The sequence below is a fragment of the Dromiciops gliroides genome, chromosome 4 (assembly GCF_019393635.1).
Source record: "Dromiciops gliroides isolate mDroGli1 chromosome 4, mDroGli1.pri, whole genome shotgun sequence".
Lineage (NCBI taxonomy): Eukaryota > Metazoa > Chordata > Mammalia > Microbiotheria > Microbiotheriidae > Dromiciops > Dromiciops gliroides.
Window position 1 is genome coordinate 265,022,090 of NC_057864.1, and position 17,839 is coordinate 265,039,928.

General features: G+C 37.7%; 1 protein-coding gene and 1 pseudogene across 3 annotated transcripts in view; both read right to left on the reverse strand.

Moving 5' to 3' along the window:
* PTCHD4 (patched domain containing 4) overlaps positions 1-17,839 on the reverse strand; it is a 305,199-nt gene that overhangs the window by 153,681 nt on the left and 133,679 nt on the right. The gene's annotated exons all lie outside the window — the stretch shown is intronic.
* Positions 10,439-10,966, reverse strand: LOC122755759 (annotated as a pseudogene).

Below are 17,839 nucleotides of genomic sequence, written 5' to 3' on the forward strand. Positions count from 1 at the left end.
ACTAATACAACTCTTATGCTGTCCACCTGTTATCTTTCATTCTCATTACATGACTAATCCATCCCATTTTTCTTCAGGATAGATGCCTTGATTATGTATTTTCCTATGATTTTCTGCATACAAGTCCATTTTAGTTAAGAGTTAGATCAAATGTCACCTTCTATACAGTAAATAAAACAACAGATTGGGAGTCAGAGAAATTGGGTTTAAATCTGGCCTTTGCCTCTTACTATCTGTGTGACCTTGAGCAAATCACTGTAATCTCTGTCAGTTCTCCATCTTTGGAATGAGAGGTTTGAAATAGATGATCTCTGACAATCCCTCCCACTCTAAATACATGGTCCTAGGGTTCTAAATGTCCATTGTCACAGATCACTGCTAGATTTGGGGGAAAATACAAAGTTTAGATAAGTTATAATCCTTGCACCTAAGGGCAGTCTGGTGTTGTAGATAGACAGTTGCCTTAGAAGCCAGGAAAACCTGGGTTCATGTGACATCTATGACACATACAGTCTGTGTTACCCTGGACAAATCACTTAACTCCTCAGTGTACTTCCCATATCTCTAAGTTACATTTTATTCCTCTCTTTCTGCTTCCCCTTCAGTCAGAGAAGGTGGACACCCACATTGGTCAAAGAGGTTTCTTTACTCAGCAGATTCCTATATGAATGAAAGCCAAGTCAGATTTCTATCCCCATAGGAATAATGTGGCAATATCGATAACTACACAAAATATTATATGATAAGGGAATATCTGGGTTAAGTGCATCATGCCCATCCCTTATTCCCTACAAGGGCAGTTTTATGCTTCTTAACAGAATCAACTTACTAGAACCCTAATAAAATGGGATCTTCTTGTCATATTGGTTAAAATTGGTCTCCTTTCTGATTAATATCTGGCTTAATAAACTGGCATTCCAGGCATGTGATACAGAAACAAAAATGGAATCATACTAGTCATAAAGAAGATTACACTCTACCAGGGGAGGCAACATGTACACATCTAGGTATATACAAAATTTAGAAAAGATAATTTTGCTAGGGGGCACTTACAACTAGGAGGGGATAGATCAGGAAATACCTTATGTCAGGGATTCTAAATTTGGGGTTCATCATCTTGATTTTTATAAAAAATTGACAGTTGTATGTCACTATGATTGGTTTCTTTTATGATCACCCCCCCACACACACAAATATATTTGTAGTGACAACAATATTTTAATCAAGGGTCCATAGACTTCACCAAATCAATAAAAGAGTCTATGGCACAAACAAACTTAAGAACCCTACCTTACATGAAACATGATCGTATTCTTTCTGCAAAATTCTTATTCCTCTGCCATAAGTAGCAAGTAGTTTATTTTCAAAATTCAACATTTGTTTTTAAATGCATTTTTATATTCTATGCAGTCTGCCTTTGCTGTGTTGGAGAGGATTTTGAGGGTTTGAAATTGCACATGGGAACATTGAGATGACTCTGTTTGCAATAAAATGCCCTCTGGGGTGTGACACTCCAATATGATGACTTCCATTACACATCAGCTGTCCTAGGAGGGTTGCTCCTATACCTCATTGAGAAATACTAAGGTTTCCTGAATTTCACCAAGTTGCAGACATATATAATTTATTTTACCTTCTCCAAGTTTCAATTTTTATTAATTTTAATTAGGTTTTAAATTTAATTGGATTCTAATTTAATTTAATTGAGAAAATATAATATAAAAGGGGCATAAAACAACTGTGATTTTTCTCAGTCCTCCCCTCCTCACACAATAGACACTCAACACATGCCTAAAAAATCTAAACACATTAAATTAGGTTGATTTGTAATTAAAATTGAATAAATTATGCTCCTACACAGAACTTTGTCATGGCCACCAGTTACAGTGCTAGGATGCTTATTATTACAGAGAATACTCAAAGCTATATTCAGTTTTTCACTTATTGGTGATTTTTAAAATTTAGTCATAGTAATTTTAAAGCATCTTTAGCAAGTGTCATGAGAAAATGATGGAATTTGAAATGTCCTGAGAACCAATCAAACCATTTCAGTTTGTTATTAAGGAATCTGAAGCTTTTATTTATTGACTAAGTCAAGAGAAGTTGGTGCCAAAGTAATTGATTCTTTTCTAGGAAGGTCCTCTATTGAAGAAAATAAATGATTTTAAAATAGATGGATAAAATAAAATGCAAACAGGATACTAACATTTTAGAAAGTTGTCCATAATTGTCACACATGTAAACAGTTGAGCTCTCAAAGGAAAAAAAAGAAGCATATTCATTATTTACTAGACGTGGTTACAGTACTTGAGAATTATAAGTGATCCTAGACATTAACCTATCTTCTTCATTCAACAGATAAAAAAATTGAAGCTGATAGAAAATTACATCACCAGTTCAAGGTCACATGGGTAATAGGAGTCAGAGATGGGACTAGAACCTAGACCTAATATCAGTACTCTTCCCAATTTGCCACAATACCTAGATATGAAATGCTAGTCCATGTTTACAGGATGACAGTATCTAAATGAAAAGTGAAAAATTCAGTTAGTCATATTTGGCATCACATGCACCAGTGGTCCATATGATTGACTGAATCTCTTATTTTCAGCCTAAAGTGAACTCTTCCTCCTCAGATTTTTCCCAGGGATTTTTTCCTTTATTTTATCTTGTATCATTCTGGTTTATGCTCATATCATGTTATCCAAGTAGACTGTAAACTCCTTGAGCCAGCACTGGGCACAATGCCTTGCACATAGTAATCACTTAATAAATGTTTCTGGAGTGGGACTAAGGAAAATCAAATAAATGCAGGGTCCAGTCATTTTTAGATGAGTGGGTGGTAGATGAGGTGATTCCCCCATGATATCTTAAACTCCATAATTGTCAATAATACTAATAGCTGAGAATTCAATCATTGTGGCCCATGTCTCTAATCCCTGCTACTTGGGGAGGCTGAGGCTAATGGCTCAGTTGAGTTTTCAGGTTCTAAGCTAGAGAAAGGTTAAAATGATCAAATATCCACACTAAATCTGTCATTAATATGCCAAGCCTCTGGGAGCAAAGTGTCACTAGGCTGCTTAAGGAGGGGTTAACTTGCTCAGAAAAAAATAGAGCAGATTACACTTTCCATACCAATCAGCATTTGTTCTGCTGCACTTCTGGTCCAGGGGGGACCCATGGGGAGACCCAGTCTCCAAGACAACAACAGCAACAGCAAGAAAGGCAGTATGGTCTAGTGGATAGAATGCCAAGATCAGGTTAAACTGGGTCCAAGTATTTACTTGTTCACATACTGGTCATGTGATCATGAATAAGACATTTAACCTTTTGATATCCCCATGTAACTCTAAAATTTTAAGTTGCAGAGCATCTGCCAATCTGTACTGATAGAAGGGGTTTTGTCAATATCTGATACATAGTAGTCATTTAACACTGATTGATTGATACAGGGAACCATTTGGGGGCAAAATTTGAACCTGTCTTCCTTTCTTCAAGTCCAGTGGTTTATCCACTATGACATGTTGCCTCTTGTGAATACTTTAAGGAGGAAATACAGAATGGTTTTAGAGATCCTTCATTTGAGAGCAATAAAAGAAAAACAATTGATAAAATTCAGATGAAAAGATTATATATATATATATATATATGTGGCTTCTGACCTTTTCAAATATTATAAATTTTTATCACTAAAAATTAGGGGATCATACCCATAGATACTGGCAGCCTATTACCAATATCCATAGAAAGAGAAGACGTAATCACAAACAGCTAATATGAATTCAAAACTCCTTTACAAATTCTTTTTCCTTGATAACTATAGCATTAAACTGTATTTATAACATGGAAAATATAAACATATATGAAGATGTGTATGCATCCATGCATCCATCCATTTATCTCTCCAAGGCTACACAGGTGTTTATCCTGAGTTATTTAATAATGTTGCTTTTACTCATGTGAATTTGAGAACTTCTTGCAAGAATTCTATACCCTCTCTGAGGTCCATAGCACAAAGATTAGGAATCACCATATGAAAAAGCGTACAGCTCATCTTTTACTAATGAAGAGTTGGATGTTCTCCAGTGGTTTCCCTACTTCCAGTTTCAATTTCTCCTGGGAAAATTGATTCTACTACTTTCCTATTAGACTTTCATCATTGATCAGTATGAAACTTTCTTTATCAAACAAAATATCAATGAAAGACAATCACATTGTTTAATTTAATCTGCTCTTCATAAACCCCTAGTGTTCCTTCTTTCTCATGATATTGTTTTCATGTGATATTTGTAAGATCTCTTGCTTCCTAATCCTTTGTTTCTCTTATTCTGAACTTGATTATGGGACCCTGAGTTCTCAGCAGCTATACAAATAGCACAAAAGTTCTGCAGGTCCTAATAAACTTGAGAAAACTCTGGTATGGGAGCAATAATGAAATGTGGAATTTATATTTGTATATTTGCATAATTGTATATTAATATGTCTTCTTTCCCTGAATAGATAAAAGCTCCTAGAAGGCAAGAGGTGTTTCATTTTTGACTCTGTTTTCCTAGGACCTGGAATATAGTAGGACTTTAATAAACGCAATTTGTTGTTTGATAAGAAACATAACCTGAAAGATTGGCATCAGATGATAAAAATCTTTAATTGCAGAAATTCAGAGACATTGTATAGAAACATAGAGGGTTGTAATCTGTGGAGGAAGACATACCATGCTAACAACATCATAGATGATCTGAAGTAATAAAGAAAAAATATAAGTCCTTGTTTTGTGCTTTTACTAAAGATCTAATTTAGCTACAAATATATATCCTTAACATTGGTGGAAAGGGAAAAGAAAATCAATGTACAGATTATATATTGTCACTTGAGTTTAAAGAACAAGGATATAGTTGAGATTTCACATGTTTTCATTTCTTTTTGAAGATTGACAGTGACCTATATATTAGATTACCCTAACAATGTCTCGTCCTTCGGAATTCATCTTCATCAAGGTAAATTAATTTTGGCATCTCTTTGCTGGATATGTAATTAGAATTTTTAAAAAATCAGATTAACTTTCTCTAATATGAATGTAGTGTAAAATGAGAGGGGAAGAGAAATAAATTTATATTTCAGATGAGTTAGCAACCATAAGTTTTGCATGTATTTGTATGTACGCATGCTAAGAAACTTCAATAATTTCTCAAAGGATTTTTCTCAGACTAATTCTTATTGACAGATAAACTGCCAAGAGATGCTTAGTTTTAGGGTTAAGATCTTAAAGAAGTCCTTTAGTCTAATCTCATTTTTCATAAATGCCCTCTTCTGTATTCCTAGCAGCTCATCAGCAAGGCTATGTTTAAATATTTCTATTTACAAGGTTAGAATCTGTAAAAACCTTAAATACAAAAAGTAATTTAGAAATGGATTTGATAACTACTTTAATGAAGTCATTATATTTTCAATCACATGTTAAAAGCTATCTTTCTGCATTTAACACTTTTATGTGTGGGGTTGTTTGATTTTTTTCCCATCAAGTCAGACCACCTCACTTTAAGTAATAAAAATGCTCAATCAATCATAGGCTTTTGGCTCAATGTGAAAAATCCTTGGAAGTTGGGATGATATTACATAAGTGACTCATTAGACTGACACTGAGGATAGAATGGGCCTTGGGTGAGAAAGATGAGTTCTAATTTGGCCTCAGATACTTACTAACTGTGTGACTTTGGACAAATCACTTAACCACTGTTTATCTCAATTTCCTTTAAGTGTTAAAAGAGAATACTATTTGCACCTTTCTTCTAGGTATATGAGCATATAATAAGAGAACATTTTTAAAGCACTTAGCACAGTGTCTGACACATGGTAGGCACTATATAAATGTTACTATTGTAGTAGCAGTAGTAGTTGTTGTTGTTGTCTGTTATTTTTGTGGTTAAGAGCTATCTTCTGGGGCAGCTAGGTGGTGCAGTGGGTGGAGCACCAGCCCTGGAGTCAGGAGTACCTGAGTTCAAGTCCGGCCTCAGACACTTGACACTTACTAGCTGTGTGACCCTGGGCAAGTCACTTAACCCCAATTACCTCACTAAAAAAAAAAAAAAAAAGAGCTATCTTGTGATAGGTCAAGACCATGCCTTAGGGGTTATCTACAAATTATCAAGCTAGTTAGAACCAGAATCATTCAAAAAATCAGAGAGACTCTGACATTCAAGTGAGCCCCTTGAGAAAGACATGCCTGGGAAGGGAATGAAAGGTCTAGGCTTTGGCTTTGGGTCTCCTGCTCCCATCACCTTTTAAAAATGTGTCCAAAGCATGATGGCATTCCTATCCTTCCACTGGTATTCTAGTGGCAGCCCAGGATCATTTGATGGTATTGCCTGCATTGGGAGTCAAGGGCAGACAATGTAGATTTGAGGCTCTCCAAGGAAGAAACCCAGGAAGAAACTATGGCAAACCATGGAAAACTTCTTGAATACCTCAGGAATGTTGTGTGGGATGGGGAGAACTGTTAGCAACCAAGAACTATGAGTTACACCTTTGCCATGTGAGGTTTCTAAGCTTGAACTCACTTCCCTTAGATTATTATTTTTTTTTGGTGAGGCAATTGGGGTTAAGTGACTTGATCAGGGTCACATAGCCTGTAAGTGCTAGTGTCTGAGGTCAGATTTGAACTCAGGTCCTCTTGACTCCAGTGCTGGTGCTCTATCCACTGTACCACCTAGCTGCCCCAGATTATTTATATGCTGGTAGGAGAATGTATCAGAGATTTGGGTCAGCAGGATATCATGGACTAAGTATTTTTCCTGTGCCATTTAGTAAATACCCCTTTCTAAAAGCTACTTAAAGCTGGCTACTAACATTATTCTCAACTAATATTGAAAACACACTGGTGAGATATTTAGATGATGATGAAATAAACTTCTGACCCCCAGGGGTAACTTTTAGAACTCTGATAGAGAGATAACCCTTCCTTGGGGACTTAATACTCTTCTTGGAGTGTGGAGTTAGAAAAAGTGTCTTCAAAACTTATAAGGGACATGCACTAATCTACTCCTTTCAACCAGCATACAATTCTCACATTAAAATTCCAACTGGTTATAGATGCCTTTCTATAGCCTTCCTTCGTTGAAATTGTGCCCAATGCACAGTCTACGCTAACTGCCAGAAGGTAGTGCTAACTAATTTCATGATCTTGCAATGTAATGAAGACCAAGTCCTGTCAAACATCCACCTCCAGGTGGTCTTCCTAACAACATTTTGGGATAATGTAAAACTATCACTGACTCTCAGTAAGCTGACTACCTCTCTTTTGTTATGCCCTTGTGATGGTGGTAATATTTTCCTTATTAGATCATCATGCAGAAGGACTAATATCCTAATACTCATGGAAGATATATATATATATATATATATATATATATATATATATATATATATCTCAATGTATCCTGCTAAAATATTGCTTTTTCTTTTTGTCTGCCAGATCAAACTGTTGACATATGCAACTTGTAGTTTTCTGAGGCTTCTTGGAGCCAGATAACAACCTCACATCATCTAGAGGAAGTCAGGAAACATTTAAGTATTCAGTCTTTTCAATAACAGGGCCTCTACTCCCAGAACAATCACCTAAATGATGGAAGTGCAGCTAGAAGAGGTGGAAAAGGAATTCACGGCTTTTCATTTAGTCTCCTCTGAGCAACTGACTCTCAGCTCCCCATGACAATCTGGACGGGATATTGATCCCCTCCTTTCTTTGATTCCCCTTTTTTTTGCTTCTGATCTTGGCCATTCTGTCTGCGTCTTCTGCTTGTCCTGGCATTTGGCTCATGCCCAAAGGCTGCTGAGACTCTCTATTAAAGTTTTATCACAGGAAAATGGCTGCAGGACAAGAAGTTTGCTGGCTCTGGGACAAGTTTCATTTTGTCTCTATCTCTCCATCTCTCCTCTGCTTCACCTTTCCAAAAGTTTCTGCCTTCCCACCAATCCCAAATCATGCCAACACTTCTGTCTCCCATGCCCAGATAAGCTCCTCAGATTGGCAGGGAAACAGAGACACTTTGATGACTTTCAAGGAAATGATCACTTTTCAGTTGATCCAATATGATGCCAAAACATGATGTGAAAAAGAAATCTCTGCAATGAGTCTTAACCTCATAACACTAGGGTAGAGTGGAAATAACACTGGCTTTGGAATCAGAACCCCTAGGTTGAATTACTTCTCTGACACTTAGTACTTGTGTGATTTTGAGCAGCGACTTAAATCTTGTTACATCTAGTTTTCTCACCTGTTAAAAGGAAGGGCATCTAAAATAGGTCCCTTTCAACTGTAGAGCTTTGATCCTTTGTATGCAATATTCTGGGGCAGCTCAGTAATGCAGTAGCATTGGGGCCCGGAGTCAGGAAGACTCATCTTTTTGAGTTCAAATCTGGCCTCAGACCAAACTAGATATGTGACACTTGACAAGTCACATAACCCTATTTGCCTCAGTTTCCTCATCTTTGAAATAACCTGGAGAAGGAAATGGCAAACCATTCCAGTATCCTTCACAAGAAAACCCCAAATGGGGTCACAGAGAGTTGGACAAAACAATGACTGAACAATAATAACAAATACATTATTTTCTCCTGGTCTAATGTTTTTTTATTTCTCCTAGTCTATACATTATTATCTCCTACTCTAATGCCATTTCCTCAAGGATGGCGGCTTCAAGAAGTCAGTGTCAAAGCAATAGGAAAGATAGTAGATTTGGAGTAAAAAAGACTCAGGTTCAAAAAGTCAACTCTGTCATTTACTATCAGTATGATCTGGGGCAAGAAAATTTACCTCTATGGGCCTCAGTTTTGTTATCTTTAAAATGAAGAGGTTGCACTAGATTACCTATAAGCACTCTTCTCCAGTGACTTTTTTTTTACATGAATTAGAATTTTATGATGTACTTAAAAGGAAAAAAGCAAGCTGTACATAAGAAATCTGCAGTTTTAGATGCAATGCTTTCCCTCTTATTGCATATGTGGAAATGCTCCTTTTATTTGGTGTTTGTTTGATTCAGAATTTTTTCGAACCCGGAATAAAACAAATGTGTTTGATTGATTGGGATTCAAACCCAAGTCTCTCCTAACTCCAAGCCCAGTGTTCTCTCCACCAACATCACACTGCCTTTAATGAAAATGACAAAGATAGCACTATAGGCAGAGAAATCAAAGGAGGAAAAAAAGGTCTTTATCACTACCTAATTCTGGCATTTCCCTTTTTACTTCCTAATACCCAAGTGAACATTAGCTCCCAAACCTCACACTCAACTGAGGTGAGAAGAAAATCCCATTCCATTCATGATGTGTCTTACAGACACTGGGGGGTACTAAGACAAAAATTGTTCTTGCCTCAAGGAGCACAGAGAGAGAAGGGGAAGTGGGAAGGGGGGGACAGACTTGTCCACATGTAATACAAAACAGTGCCAAGGGAGAGGGAGGGGAAGGGGATCAGAAAAGGCATCCTAAGGTGGTTGCAGAATTCCACTTTGAAGGAATCTAAGAGACTGTGTCTCCAGACAAGAGGGACAGCCTATTTATGCAAAAGCATGGGAATGGGAGATGAAATGTTGGATGCACGAAGGCAAACAGCATGAAATATGACTGAAAAGGCAAGTGTGAGTCAGGTTGTGAAGAGCTTCAAATGCAAGGCTGATGATTTTATATTTTCTCCTAAGGACAAACAGTTCTGAGTAAGGAATTAACATGGTCAGACTTGCTTTAGCAATGTCAGTTGGCATCTGTATGGAGGAAGGACTGAGGAAGGGAGCGAATGAAAGGAAGATCAAAGAGAAATCTAGGTGATATAGGTATCATATTTTTATAGCTATATTATATATAATTGATATATAACAGGCAAACCAATGAGGATCTGACCCAGGATAGTGCTGGTTTGAATAGAGAGGAGAGGTATGGAGACTGTTGGTTGGATAGAGGTTGTAAAGGAGAGGAAAGAGTCACAGAAGCCTCTGCAGGTTGTGAAACCAAGAGACCGACAGGATGGAAGGGCCCTCAATACTTTGGGAAAGTGTTAAGAAATTAGGAATTTAGTAAATGGCCAAGTTAGGAGGAGGGAGGGATTGGGGAAGATATAGAATGAGTTTCGAGGTGAGTTAGAGATACTTAGCAGACATTGGGTGAGGATGCCTAGCAGGCAGCTAGCTGGCAATGCAGGACTGAGGTTCAAGACAGAAATGAGTGACAGATGTATAGATACTGTTTGATGTGGAAGTTTGCAGAATTTAAATACTTAACCAGTAGTAACTTGAATTTAGTTGAAAAGAACACATAAAAATGAAGACTACCCAGGATTTAAGCATCTGTCTAATTCATTAAACACAGAACTAGAGTTTTTAATGGATTAACAGGTAAAAACATAATGATAAAGCCATCTAAGTTGAGGCGTGGTGCTTTTCTTGGAAGCTCACTTAAATGTCTTCATGTGCCAAAGGCCATCATTGAAATAATGGATATTTTCAATAGCAGTCCCTTTGTTGACACTCTCAATATCTCCATCAGATATCTTCATGACCACAACACAGAGTGCATGCTGTTTTCCCTCCACCATTACTGCAACAACAGTGTCACATGCAGCAGGGAAAAGCTTGATCAAGCCTGGACACATGTTTACTCCACCAAGTACGCATTTGATGGCACCTTTATCAATCTGCTGGTGTGGAAGAATAAAAGGATATTTATGAAGTAATGTTACTGTTGGATAAAAAGTTTCTTCTCTTTGCCTGAAAAATAGTAATTCTCCATTTACAGTAAGAATATCAATATGTCCTTGGCATCGGACAATTTTGACCAGGTCTTTCCTTGGCATAATTTGATTGAGCCACTGCTCAATCCCTGGAAAGTTATCAGTTGCTTCTTAATGCCCTTAATAATTGAGGTTTTTCAGCTGGATGCAGTTGGAGATGCTCTCCTTTTCATCAAATTTTCGGGACATGGTCCTTGCTATGTGGGGAGCAGCTGGAAGCTTTACATTCCCCGAGAAGCCAGGGTTGGGATCGTAAGTGCGGGCTCTAGCCTCCTCAGGAGAGAAGTGCCAGTGCACCTTTCTCCTGGGCTGGCCCGAAGCCCTCTACAATACGAGTGCCTCTGGTGACTTTTTAATTTTTGTCTTTATATGCTCAATGCCTATCATGGTGTCTTGCAGATAATATGTGCTTAATAAATGCTTAGGGTACCAAATCAAACTGAATGATGCTAAACATTCAAATGTACTCTCTCTCATTAAAAATAAGCAGGCTTAGGGGTAAAATGGTTCATAAGATGAAGAAGTAGGAAAAGATTTGGAACTCAGTCATTTCTAATACTCTCATTTTCCCTATGAAGAAATGGAATGCCATCAAGGAGCAAGATTATAGCTAAACTTCAAATCCTGGGCTTCTGACTCCAAATTCATTACTCTTTCCCATTAAAATAAAATGTGATAACTATCAAAGATTCAGAGCTACATGTTAAGAAGTAGCATTTCATGAACCTGCCTTTTGGTGAATAGATTTAGGGATGCCAATCCTGATATCAGTCCTCTTCAGAAATCAGAAGCCTGTAAAGGGTCTAACAGATCATTCTGTCTAAACGACTCATTCCGAAGATGAACAAACAGAGTTCCAACATGGGAAAATTATTTGTCCATATTCACAGATGGTGTAGTCAGGATTAGAACCCAGATTACAGGACTCCCAGGCCTTTTTACTGCACCAAGTGGCCGCTTTGATATGTTGTTTTTTTTTTTTAAGTGAGGCAATTGGGGTTAAGTGACTTGCCCAGGGTCACACAGCTAGTAAGTGTTAAGTGTCTGAGGCCGGATTTGAACTCAGGTACTCCTGACTCCAGGGCCAGTGCTCTATCCACTGTGCCACCTAGCCGCCCTCTTTGATATGTTAAAGAAGAGGAAATGCCAATTAGAAAGCAGAAAAGTATAGTAGGATGTGGAGGCAGGTTGGTCCAGGGACTCGTTGAGAGAATGAACAAAAGCTATTAAATAAATGTGTAAACAGAATTCTGAGAGGCCCAAGATAAATGCAAAAGGGCCAGTGTTTTCCTTTGCTTTGGAAGGGTTAGTTATAAAAAAATAGGAATAAAGCTTTCCTTAAACTAACAATTACTGCAGGTAGGTGGTAGCCAAGCAGACAGCATGAATGGCTTTAGAAATCTGAGAAATAACAGGTATTCTAAGATGGGGAAAGTATTTGAATAGGTTTGGAAGGAGTAATATCAAGTTTATAATTTAAGAGAACTAGGGTTGGTGGTGAATAGGAATCATTGAAGGGACACTAGCAAAACTATGGCAAATAAACAGTGTTAAGTATCATGAGGGATCAAAGATTCAAATTCAATTGGCTGTTTTTAATGGGAAAGCTTTACTAGTCTTGAGTGCTTAAAAAAGATCAGAGAATTCATCAGTTTGGATGCTTCCTCCATCCTTGATGAGGATAAATGTTCTGCACTTAAGGAAATCATAGATTCAGAGCTAGAAGGGTCCTAAGAGAACATCTACTACAACAACTCCTACCCTGCACTTTAAAGATAAGCAAACAGATGCCCAGAAGGCTAAGTCAATTTCCCTAGGTCATACAGGTAAAGAGGTCAGGAGTAAACCGAGGTGCTCTGGTCACAGTACTCATGGGTCTTTCTACTATATAATACTTCCTCTGCCTGAGTTTCTGTAGCATCATAACCCCCAAATAATAATAACCTCATGACCAAGTGTCTACTGATAGGCTTCTGCCCATATAACCAGACTTATACTTGGAGGTTAGTCTATTGCTGAACCAAACTGGATCTTTTCAGCTTGGTAGGACCAGTTTAGCCTTTCAGCTTAGTAGCACTAGCCAATGGTTATACTCTGATAAAACAGCCTTTATGAATCAAAGAAAAACTTCAAAAGGAGACATGAGAGGGGGATTTTAGTCAATTTAGTATTTTTTTTATAAAAATTACAAAGTTAAATCATCTAAAGAAAAGTCTCCAGAAGACCTTTCAGGATTTCCCTTCATCCTTGAAGCCTTACTCTACTCCCAGTTCCCCTAATTGTCCTCCAGGGCCAGCTAGGTGGTGCAGTGGATAGAGCACTGGAACTAAAGATGGGAGGACCCCAGTTCAAAACTCACCTCAGACACTTACTAGCTATGTGATCCTGGGAAAGTCACTTAAGCATGATTGCCTTAAAAACAACCAGGGCAGGGGGAAAGGGACCCACATGTACAAAAATATTTATAGCTGCTCTTTACGTGGTGGCAAAGAATTGGAAGTTGAGGGGGTGCCCATCAATTGGGGAATGGCTGGACAAGTTGTGGTATATGAATACAGTGGAATACTATTGTGCTATAAGAAACCTGGAGGGTCTTGTGTGGGCTGATGATGAGTGAGATGAGCAGAACTAGAAGAACATTGTACACAGTAACATCAACATTGAGTGTTGATCTACTGTGATGGACTATATTCTTCTCACCAATGCAATGGCACAGAAGAGTTCCAGGGAACTCGTGATGGAAGAGGATCTCCAAATCCAGGGGAAAAAAAAAAAGAACTGCGGAGTATAGATGCTAAATGAACCATACTATTTCTTTTGTTTTTGATGATGTTGGTTTTTTTTCTATTTTGACGTTTTTCATCATTGCTCTGATTTTTTTTCTCTTATAACATGACTAGTGCAGAAATAGGATTAATGTTATTATGTGTGTATATATATAACCTATATCAGATTACCTGCTGTCTAGGGGAGGGGGGAGGGAGGGGAGGGAGGGAGAAAAATCTGAAATTGTAAAGCTTGTATAAACAAAGGTTGAGAACTATCTTTATAAGTAACAGAAAAAAAAATAAAATACTTTATGAATTAAAAAAAAAAAACATCCAGGGCCATCTTCAGTCCTGATCTACATCTTGCCACTGGACCCAGATGGCTCTGGAGGAGAGAGTGAGGTTTGCGATTTTGCACAGATCTCCCTCACTTAAATTCAATTCATTGGAAGTCACGACATCACCCTGATGCCATGGTCCTCTTCTAAAATGAAGGACAAACAACAACAAATGTCCTCCACTCAAGTAAATTTAGTTTACTTCTCTTTTTTAATTTTTATTTATGTGTAAGATTTAGGATGTCTACATCTAGAAATTGACCTTCACAATATCAGGAAACATTAAAAAGTTGCCTGTAGGTACATGGATTCCCTCAGTATCAAGGCATCTTGCACCATAATGTTTATTTTCTTGACTACTCTATCCTCCTGCTAATTCTTGTAGATTTGTAAATCCTGTTTGCCTGGCCTTCTTGAATTTCTGCCTTTGGTGCCTAATCCTGGCTTTCATCTTCCTATTTGATTTGTCTTCTGGATTCTCTTCTGGATACTGCCCTTACTGTTCTCCTGACTACCACCAGTAGGAAATCAGGGATTCTATTTAGTGTTTTTGTTGTTGTGTGCTTTTTAAATTAATTGCTATTGCTATATATACCAGTTTGGGGTAAGCACTATTTTAATTTATACCAGTAAAGGATTGACCACATGTGTCCCTAACTTCTCATTGTCTCATGGTAGAGAAAGCAGGGAGAGAGCTTCAGCATGGCAGTTAGCTGGAGCCTGAGAAAAGCCCCCAAAGCCCCAGGCTGTCTCCCAGAGACACAGTGGGTAGTTTCAAGGAGACAGAAGAGAACTCATAAGACCTACAACACCTATGCTGTCCTAAAAAGAGAGTCAAGAGAATTTCTAAAACCTGAAAACGGACTCTAATGGCATCTTCTGAGGGTTTTTAATCCTTTTTTGATAGAGGTGGGTAAAATGATCAAAGCTAATTGGTTAGCATGATTCAATTACACTGTTTGACATGATTAGAAGGTTTTCCACATTAAAATGAACTCTACAGATGACATCAGGGAAAAGAATGGAAAAGACCCTCACTCAAGTTGCTTAAGGCAAAGTCCATTATCTAGGTGTGGTTTGATTCCATCAGTCCTTCATTGAGCCAGACAAAACAGTCTGTCACCATTTCTTTTGTTCCTTTGCATTTGTCCCAAATAAGATTTGCTGAAGTTTCTCAAGAACTGGACTTTATGGAGTGGGGAGGGGAGAAAGGGAGAAAGCACTGAAAAACTGATTCCTGGGTCCCCCAAGAAATCTATCATTAATAATTATTTTCTCAGAGTTGTTTAATTATTTTAGTCATTTTACCATGTGTTTTCATAACTCCATTTGATGTTTTCCTGGCAAAGATACTGGAATAGTTTAGCATTTCCTTCTCCAGCTCATTTTACAAATGAAGAAACTGAAGCAAAGGGGGTTAAGTGACTTGCCCAGGGTCACACAGCTAGTAAGTGTCAAGTGTCCAAGGCCGGATTTGAACTCAGGTCCTCCTGAATCCAGAGCTGGTGCTTTATCCACTGTGACACCTAGCTGCCCCAAACAGCATTTATTAAAGACTTCACTATATTCCAGGCACTATCCTAAGTTCCAAAGATATGAATTAATTTTCTTAAAGGGTCTGAGCTCAAGGAGCTCATATTCTAATGAAGGAGACATCATGTCAATAATTTTTTATTCAGTTATTTTTCAGTCATGTCTGAGTCTTCATGACCCCATTTGGGGTTTTCTTGGCAAAGATACTAAAGTGGTGTGCTATTTCCTTCTCTAGCTCATGTTATAGATAAGAAAAGTGAGGCAAACAGGGTTAAGTGACTTTCCTAGAGTCACACAGAGAGTAAGTGTGTGAAGCCAAATTTGAACTTATCACGTCTTCCTGACTCCAAGCCTGGAGTTCTATTTACTGTGCCAAATACACAATAAAACAACCTAGGCTGTCAATGTGAGCAGCAAGGTGACACAGTGGTAGAGGGCTGGTCCTGGAGTCAGGAAACCTCATCTTCATGATTTCAAATACATCCTCAGAAAAACTTACTAGCTGTGTGACCCCGGGCAAGTCACCTAACACTATTTGTCTCAATTTGTCATTTGTAAAATGAGCTGGAGAAGGAAATGACAAACCACTCCAGTGTCTTTGCCAAGAAAAGCAATAATAGGGTCACTACGAGTCAATCGTGAATGACAGGGGGAGGTGCTAATTCCTGAAGGGAAAGGCCTCTTTCAGAAGGTAGGATTTGAGTTGAGTCTTGAAGGAAACCAATAAGACTAAGAAGCAGAAATGGAGATGCCTGGAAAAATGAATTATCTGTCCCCTCTTCAAATAGACAACAACTGGTGCAAAGGTAAGGAGATGGGAGATTGAGTACTATGTTTAAAGAACACGCAAATCAGTACACCTGAATTTAGGCCTAAGGTTTTGGAAAATCATTTTGGTAGCTGAATGGAGGTGAGATTTGAGTAGAAAGGGAGATGAGACACGGAGACCAATTAGAAAGCTATAGCAAAATTGAGATGACAAGTGATGAAGACCTGAATTTGGGTGGTGGCTGTGTGAGTGGAAACGGGGCATATACAAAAGATGTTGAGGAGGTAGAATTAACAAGATTTGACAACTGATTGAATATTTAGTCACTCAGAGTGAGAAACTGAGGATGATCTAAGATTTCCAACTTGGATGAATGGGAATAGAGTAGTATCTTCATGTTAATATGGAAGTTCACTCACTCACTTTATAATTTTCTCTCAGAGTCTAGATCTCCAGGTTCCTAATGGAGACATAAAAACGTGTTTCTGGAGGACTATGAGATACCCCTACAGGAATGCTCTAGAAAAATCACAGGTGGCCTTGACCACAGCAAGTTGCTGTTACAGTAGCCCTGTGATACAATAGAATTCTTCCATATTTGGAAATACACAGAAAACTTTTTAATAGTTCAATTTTAATTCAAAAATTTATCATTCTGTAGGCATAATCTTATAAATAAAATCACTTAGAAGGCAGGGAGAATGTCCTGAGTATTATCTCTATATTGCCTTCTATAAAATGAATTCAGCCATTCTACATTCAATGACAGCCATTTCATTTATTTTTACCTTGACATCTATACTTGGATGACATTGATGAGGATTATAGTCTTTTATATATTATTTCTTCCTTCCTTTAAAAAGTATTTTATAAATGTCTTTTGATTCTGTATCACTTAAATTTCTCCCTATGTTCCTTCCCTCTCTCTGTATCAGAGACATTTCTTATGACAAATTAAAAAAAAAAGAGAAAATCAGTAAAAAAAAATCAATACATCAGAAACAAATCCAATGCTATATATAATGTTCAATGCCTATGAGTCCTCAGCTCTGCAAAAGAGCTAGAGGTAGTATCTCTTCATATCTCTTTTGAGGATGAAGCACTTACCATATACAATCTCATTTGAGTCTCTTATCTCCCTGGTGAATTAGATACTAAATTTTACAGATGAAGAAATTGAGACATAAGTGTACTGACATGATTTATCCAATATGAGAGGTGGGATTAAAGCCCAAGCCTTCCTGAGTCCAATTTTAGAACTACTGTAGTTAAAGATAAAATAGTATTGGTCTGGGGAAGATGTATGAGAAATTGGTAGAGAGCAGGACAAGCCTTTCCTCAGTAAGGTGCTATATTAAAAAAGAAAAGTTTGTGAGGCAAGTGTTTCCCTTTAGTTCCTTTAATTCAGCCACTATCTAATATTATAGTCCTCACCCCTGGTGAAGTCTAGTTCTAAATAAATATTAGGCAAATGCCTGGAACTAGACAAGGCACAGCCTGTCTTGATTAACTCTCCATGGAATATTACTTCAAACATAATATAAATGTATTTATTTAGACTGGCTACTCTAATATCATGTTCACAAATTTGTGCTTTTTTCACGTCCTTGCAAGTACTCCTGGTTATGAATATGCTAATAAATGATATGTTTGA